The sequence below is a fragment of the Lepus europaeus genome, chromosome 9 (genome assembly GCF_033115175.1).
Source record: "Lepus europaeus isolate LE1 chromosome 9, mLepTim1.pri, whole genome shotgun sequence".
NCBI lineage: Eukaryota > Metazoa > Chordata > Mammalia > Lagomorpha > Leporidae > Lepus > Lepus europaeus.
The window spans coordinates 62,008,164-62,014,163 of NC_084835.1; positions in this window are offsets into that span (position 1 = coordinate 62,008,164).

The window sequence follows — 6,000 nt, forward strand, 5'->3', positions numbered from 1 at the left end:
CTAGCGTGAGGTCTAATTTGGCCTGCTTGGGTTTAAATATTGGTTCTACCACTTAAAGGAATGTGACTCGAGGCATTTTCCTCAACCTCTGTAAGCCTCAGCTTTCCTAGGTGTGAAATGAACGTAATACTAGCACCTATGATGTAGGGTAAGGATACATGGAGATAAGTCACATGAAAATGGCTGATGTGTGATAAATAGGTGCTCAGGAAATGGTAATATGAGGGTACTTCAAAACATTTGTGAGAAAATGAAATTAAAAGATCAGTTTATTTTTGTTCAAAAAATTTTTGAAATACATACATGGTTTATTTTATTTTCCATGAAATTTTTAAAGACTATCATTATAGTACCCTCAACATAGAACAACTGCCTGATTATTTTCGCCAAGCAGGATCAGAAATAGGAAGGAAGAGATTTGCCTCAGATCTTTAGCTAAGAGAACAGGTGAATCACCGTAGCCTCCTCTGCAAGCTCTCTGTCACCTTCTTCCTGCAGGACACACAGCTGATATTGTCACTCCGTAGATAACCAACTGCCCTCCACCTACGATGATTCCAGTAGTTCCCAGAGTGTTCTGACAGGCAGCCATCACTCTTCTGCCCCACCTCTTTTAACTCCCCAACCCTAAAGGTGGAGTCAACATGATCCCCATCAGTGGGCTCAGCCCCAGCACAGCACCCCAGAACCAGGCCTGGAATTGCAAAGAAGGAACCCCAAGATCTCAGAATCACCACAGATAAAAGCAGTTGGATGCTGCTCTCCCAGGAAGAAGTGGCCTTTTGGGTCCCTCCTGAAAACTGAGCTATCCATAGGCAAAAAGCTGTACCATGGAGCAGAAAGGGGCAATGTCCCTAAGAAGGAGATCGGTCTGAGGTGGTTGAGAGCACAAAAAGAAATGGGTGAAGGGAAACTATGGTTGTTGGAACCAATGGGCTATAACTCCTTTACCTTCCTGATCCCCAAATGCACAAAGCAACTCTTTCTCCTGTCCATCCACACCATCCCTTCATCTACTCCAGCAAGGCCTCTATAAGCATTTTGCATCTCATTGTAGTCCACATGGGTCAGATCCTCTCTTGCATTCTAACTTTTGTCTCTTCTAGACCATTCCCATGCAAATGTATGGTAGGTCATGAAGCAGCAGCACCAGGGAACTTAATAGAAATTCAAAGTACCTTGGTCTCATGTCAGTCCTCAGAGTCCGAATATTCTTTGTAACAGTTCCTCAGTGACTTAACAGCTGCCTCAGTACACGGATTCTCAAACTTGCTCCCACACTTGACTTTCCTGTGTGGATTTCAAAAGGTAGATGCTTGGATCCCAACTGCAAAAATCCTGATTTGATTGCAATCGAAGGAGGCCTCAGCAATGGAATTTAACATTTCTCTGCAGAGGATTCTAATGTGCAGTCCAGGTTAAGAACCACTGCTGTGGTATCTATTTTTATTCTTTATTTTTAAAAAGGGCTTCATTTTGGAACTGTCGGAATTGTAGTGCAGCAGGTTAAGTGCTATTGTGGTATCTGCATCCCATATGAGTGCTGGTTCGAGTTCCAACTACTCTGCTTCCTATCCAGCTTCCTGCTAATGTACCTGGGGAGGCAGTAGCTGATGAAATGATCTAATCAGATTTTTGTTACTACTATGAATTGAGGCTTATTAATAAGGGAAAGAGGTTTATTTTAGCTCATCATTCCGGAGGCTCCCGGCACAAGGCAGTCCCATTGGTTTGTCTCTGGTGATTGCATTTTTGCTGGCAAAATCCTGCAGTAATGCAGAGCAACACATGGCAAGAGACAGTGAGTGCATATGTCTGGCTCCATCTCTACTTACAAAGCTACCCAGAATCAGGTGTCAGAGGTAGTAGTTAAGATGTGACTTGGGACACCTGTGTGCCATATCAGAACGCCATATTTGAGCCCCAGCTCAACTCTCAATTCCTGCTAATATGCACCAAAGGAAGTAGCAGGTGACGGATGATGTCATTGGATTTCTGCCACTCCTGTGAGAGACCTAGATTGAGTCCCCGACTCCAGGTTTTGACCTGGCCCAGTCCAGGTGTTGCAGATATTTTGGAAGTGAACTAGTGGATGGAAAATGGAGGCTCGATCTCTCTTTCAAAATAAATAAATAAAAATAAATTTAAAATTCTATGTAAAGCATTCAATCATGGCAGCTCTACCCTAATGGCCCTATCCTAATGACCTAATCAAGTCTAACCATCTCCCAAAGGTCCCACCTTTAAACACCACAACTGGGTTAAGTCTCTACCTTCTTTGTGCCATTATCCAAGGACTTTGGAGTTTAAACTCCTGAATGAGTTCAGAGGTCAAATCATACTCAAACCATAGCAGCATCGCAAACTCAATGTCAACTTATTTCTCCCACCAAAACTAGTCTCTGCTTTGTCTTCTCAGGAAATCCTGCCTCCTTTTTTCTTTCACCTTAAGTAGAACTTGCTCATTCACAACACAAATCCAAGACACTTTCAACAGCTCCTTCTATCAATCACTCATAAAATCTAGTAGATTTGGCCAATAAAATTTACCCCAAATTGATCTGTTTTTTTTTTCCCTTCCATCTCCTTTGGGAATCATGCCCACTGAGTTGTTAGCTATTACCTGGACCACAACCATTGCTTTCTAATGGCCTCCTTGCTTATTCTCTTGCCCTCTTCAATCCGTTATAACCATAATTCAGACCATTTCATTATCCACTGCTTCAAGCCCTTCAGGGTTTACCATGGCACTCGAATGAAATTAGCCCTTTCTTTCCTCCCCAATACTGTCATCCCCCTCTCATAACTGCTCCTTCTACTCAACACTTTTAAGCATCAAGTTCTTTCTTGAGGAGTCTTGTCATGTGGGCAGCTGCCATGGTCTGGAAATGCTTCTGGGAGTTCAATTTGAATTGGATGGGAATGAAACCCAATCTCCTGCCCCAAGCTGTTCTCTGTTATGGAAAATATTTTGAAAGGAAGATCTTTTCCCTCAATATCATCCCTTTCTCCAAATATTGCAAAATCTCCCATCAAAACGAAATCTTAGCTCCAGACTGTCTGTATAGCTTCATTGTGTTATAGGGTGGATTTAATAAATCTCAAGGGCTTGGACAGGTTGTTATGTAGTGAATATCTTTCATAGGAGATTTAATCATCTCATTTCTATGAAGTCTGATCTCTGAAATTTTTTCTACAAATCATCTGTCTCCCAGCTTTGTAGTGACATTATTTCTGACAATTATGGTGACCTCTGCTCATTTAAGGAAAAGGTAATAGGGAAGATCAAGAAAAGGGGAGAAATGGCAGGGAGAAAGGAAGAAAAATATCTGAACCTGTAAAATTCAAAACAAATTTTAGAAATAACTATTTATGGAGAGTCAGGTGGGTTTTATGGAAAGTATGCTAGTAATCAACTGTTGGCTCAGTAACCTTAAAATTATTGTTTTTGGTTCAGAAAGCATCACTTGCACTGAACAAGGTCAGTGGACTTTGTCAATGTCTATTTCCTGGTTTTGATGTTGTACTAGAGTCATCAAGGTGTTACCATTGGAGGAACTGGAGGATGGGCACATGGGATCTCTTTCTATGATTGCCTTCAACTGCACACACACACATACATAAGTGTAATTTTATATATGCCCTTCAATTATTGAAATATAAAACTGATTTTATATTGAAATATAAAATCTGAAGAAAACAGTAAAGATATAGATAGATGGATAGACAGAGGTTTTGCTTTTTAAAATCTTTTCATCTACTTCAATAACCAATATGATCAATTAAAGATGTACTTCTCATCGTCTCATCTCAACCCATATTGCATTCAAAGGATTAGCAATTGTCCTAGAATCTTCTCTTAATAATTCCTGAGAAGCAAGTATATTCATGTTCTTTGTACTGGCAAAGCATTTGCTATATGCATAAATAATAATGGGTTTATCTAATTTCATCATTTACTCCAACCAAAGTTATAAAAATCTTTTAACAATGTTTATTTATTTGCAAGGGGGAGAGAAAGTGATAAACAGAGAGGAAGAGAGAGAGAGAGAGAGAATCTTCCACCTACCCGTTCACTTCTGCCCACATCAGCCAGGGATGGGCCAGGCAAAAGCCGGGAACCAGGAACTTCATCCAGGATCCAGGTCTCTTGTGGGTGGCAGGGATGCAAGTACTTGCACCATCATCTCTGCCTCCATGGTGCACATTAGCAGGAAGCTGGATCAGAAGCAGAGGTGAGACTTGCTCTGCACTCATAGGGGATGCAGATGTACTGAGCAGCAGTTCAACTCACTGCTCCACAATGATCGCCCCAAAAGTTAAAAAGTTTTAGCTCTACCTAGATTTTGCCAATCAGAATGAAATGTATCTTCAGTAAAGGCAAAAATAAGTAAAAATTGGATTTCATAGTCATTATAATTTAGTTTACAGGTTTAAACCACCTAAAATAGTCTCAAACTTACAAATTGAATTATGCTGTAGCTGTTTCCTTTCATTATTTTAGGTGATGTAGCAACATAATGATAATTTATAAAAGAATTAAGGAAAAAAGCCAATTCATCTTTTTAAGTTCATTTAAACAAATTATTTTCTTTCTTTCTTTTTTTTTTTTTTGACAGGCAGAGTGGACAGTGAGAGAGAGAGAGAGAGAAAGGTCTTCCTTTGCCGTTGGTTCACCCTCCAATGGCCGCTGCGGTAGGCGCGCTGCGGCCGGCGCACCGAGCTGATCCGATGGCAGGAGCCAGGGGCTTCTCCTGGTCTCCCATGGGGTGCAGGACCCAAGGACTTGGGCCATCCTCCACTGCACTCCCTGGCCACATCAGAGAGCTGGCCTGGAAGAGGGGCAACCAGGACAGGATCGGTGCCCCGACCAGGACTAGAACCCGGTGTGCCGGTGCCGCAAGGCGGAGGATTAGCCTAAAGTCGCAGTTACATAGAGGAGAGGCAGAGAGAGAGAAAGGTCTTCCATCTTATGGTTCACTCCCCAATTGGCTACAATGGCTGGAGTTGCGCTGATCTGAAGCCAGGAGCCAGTAGCTTCTTCTGGGTCTCCCACGTGGATGCAGGGGCCCAAGGACCTGGAGCATCCTCTACTGCTTTCCTAGGCCATATGGGATGCCAGCATTTCAGGTAGGGCTTTAACCCACTGCACCATAGCACTGGCCCCTAAACAAATTATTTTCAAAATAAAAATATTAAATATCTTTCATTTTTAAGATAACACATAGGTTTTTTTGTTTTGTTAGCAAAACATTTTACTTTGAGATAGTGATAGATTCACATGCAATTGTAAGATAATTCAGAGATCCCATGCACTTATTACCCTGTCTGCTCCCCCGGCAGCCTCTTAGAAATCTATGGTACAGCATTGCAACCTTGAAATTGACACTGAGAAACCATGGACCTTATTCACATTTCTCCAGGCTTGCTTGGATTCGTTTGCATGTAATTGTTGCTTCCAATGCACAAATATTCCATTTTTTCCCCTTCCATTAACTTTTCAACCAAATGGAAGGCAGGCTTCATTTGTGTTTCTGCCTCTGGAAATAGGAGATAGAGATTTTAACCACAGAAACCAGAACCCACCCTGTCGTGTGGGCTGTTTCCCTGTGATAGCAAGAAAATGTTCCATTCAAAAACAGTTCTACAAAGACTCCCCAGCAGCCTCAGAAAACAAATGACTGTTTGGGTGGCTTTGCTGTGCGTTGTAGTCTTTTATTTCAGAACTCTATGTGTTAAAAGGGCAAGCGTCTCCCTCATCTGTCTCCATCCTTTATTTATTTGCTTGCTTGCTTTCAACAGATAAACTAAAAACAGTCTTTGCAAAATCAGTTAGCAAAATCTACTCTTCAGAGAATCCTAAGCAAATGATTAACTTAGGGAAAGCTATTTACTTGCAAGCACCAAAAGGTCAAATCTTTCTAATGAACAAATTTAATGAACACATTTCCTAGATAGTAGGTTGTTTATTCTATAAACAAAATGAAAACATGAACTTCT